General features: G+C 37.8%; 1 protein-coding gene across 1 annotated transcript in view; it reads right to left on the bottom strand.

The window, feature by feature from the left end:
• The window catches only part of LOC106534629 (coagulation factor XIII A chain), a gene marked incomplete at its 3' end in the record, with an annotated part of 11067 nt that extends 9608 nt beyond the window's left edge, over positions 1 to 1459 (bottom strand). The window contains 2 exon segments of the mRNA XM_014031328.1: positions 792 to 885; positions 1119 to 1459.
• Between the last annotated feature and the right edge of the window lie 401 nt (positions 1460 to 1860).

Below are 1860 nucleotides of genomic sequence, written 5' to 3' on the forward strand. Positions count from 1 at the left end.
GGCAATTGGCTACCTTAAGAGAGTCATAGTTACACCCTCCCCTGGGGACTGACACCACCTACCCGCCGTCGCCCACTGGCTCAGCGTGTTGAAGCAACAGTCCCACAGGTTGGCAACTGGCCACACCGATTTGTGCGTATTCCATGGCTTCCGCAGCCATGGGGGTGCGCACTCCCCTCACCCGCCTGGATCACGTAGGAAGTCCCGCAAAACATCCAAAGAATAGAGCAGGACCCTCCGGCTCACCAGGCGGGCGAATTTCCTCCTTCTAACCTCCGGAACACCTAACTCCTTCAACACTATGTTGTTGCTTGAAGGCCACTTTCCCCTCGCTCCCACTGGGAAACCCCAGACCTTTGCACAACGCCCTCCCNAAACAAAACAAATATTAAACTCCTCAAACAATGTCTTTTACAAATTATACAATTTCATATTTCTTTATCAATTTAGCTTTTATCATTCTCAAACAAAATATTTATAATCATTTACCAGATTATTCTGAAGTAAATCTGTCCTGTTTTACAAGCATTTCTAATCCCTTCAGATTATAACAACTTTCCCTCTTCACAAAATTTGATTGAATGTTCAAAGTTAATACATTTTTATGAGCTTTATACATAACCTGCAAAATATTATAATTTTTAAAATTAAACTAAAACACCTCCTAACTACAGTTTAATCATAGATAAAAGCTTGCTCATGTTAACTGTCTCACAGATATGATCTGATAAATTAAAAGATTCCAAAATAAAAACTTCAGATTATAAAATGATAAGAAGTCTGGAACTCACTGATGGGCAGGAAGTTCTTCAGTCGGGTCCGGGATCCGATACGAGGCTGATCCAAACCACTGCAGCATCACTTTTTATACACAGACACAACTTCCTGTTTTCAGAAAACACACGTTGAGATTTACAGAATGACCTGCTTTCTGCTGACTCAGCACAAATCACAGTTCATGGAGATTTGTTTCCTGATGAGACAAAAATAAAAAACATCCAACAGAGAGAAAAAAAAGATCAAATGACATAAAAATGATTCAGAAACACAAGTTTGTGTTTTTAACATAAAACTTATTTTATTAACAAATAAAAATGTAAATATATATTTTTCCTTACGGTTCTTCAGCACAGTGTGTTGTGATGAAGAGGAGGAGAAGCGCTCTGTTCACCTGTGGCTCCGCCTTCAGCTCACCTGCTCTCAGGTCCTGGAGGCCCAGCTGAGTTTTCTCTGCTGGACTCAAAGCTTAGACTCAAATAAAAAATCAGTCTTTTACTTTAAACCATTTAAAATCAGACACTAACAATTAGCAACATTTGCTAATTGAACTAATTAAAGATGGCTGCCACAGCTGATCGGTGGTAAACATGAAAAGGTTTCAGTTTCATAGATTCTGAGCTGAAACAGCAGCAGCTAAGATTTTAAAACTTTGGTTAAATAACAGTAAATACATAAATGAAATAAAGTAAAGTAAAATAAAATCTATTTGGTTCTATTAAAAGTCTCAGTCAGGATGTATTTGACCCAGCAGGTCATGCAGACACCAGAAACCTGCAGATTCTGCTGATAAAACTTTATTTAAATAAAATCTGCTGATGAGTTGAAACAATAATAAAAAAAAAGAGATTTTGTCCTGCAGGGACTTCCTGTGATCGGGTCGTCCTGACTCGCTGCTGCAGCTCGGTCCGGTCCGACACTTCCACTTTTTATTAAACAACAAGGACAAAATAAAAGTTTTATTCAGAACCAACAGATTTAAATTCACAAATAAATTTGAATCAAAATTTACGGCTTGTTTTACAGAAAATGTGTTTTATTGGAAAAAATCTAATTTTATTCAATAGGTTTAGTTTGAAGATC

This window comes from Austrofundulus limnaeus, unplaced genomic scaffold, assembly GCF_001266775.1.
Source record: "Austrofundulus limnaeus strain Quisiro unplaced genomic scaffold, Austrofundulus_limnaeus-1.0 Scaffold1227, whole genome shotgun sequence".
NCBI classification, from domain to species: Eukaryota; Metazoa; Chordata; class Actinopteri; order Cyprinodontiformes; family Rivulidae; genus Austrofundulus; species Austrofundulus limnaeus.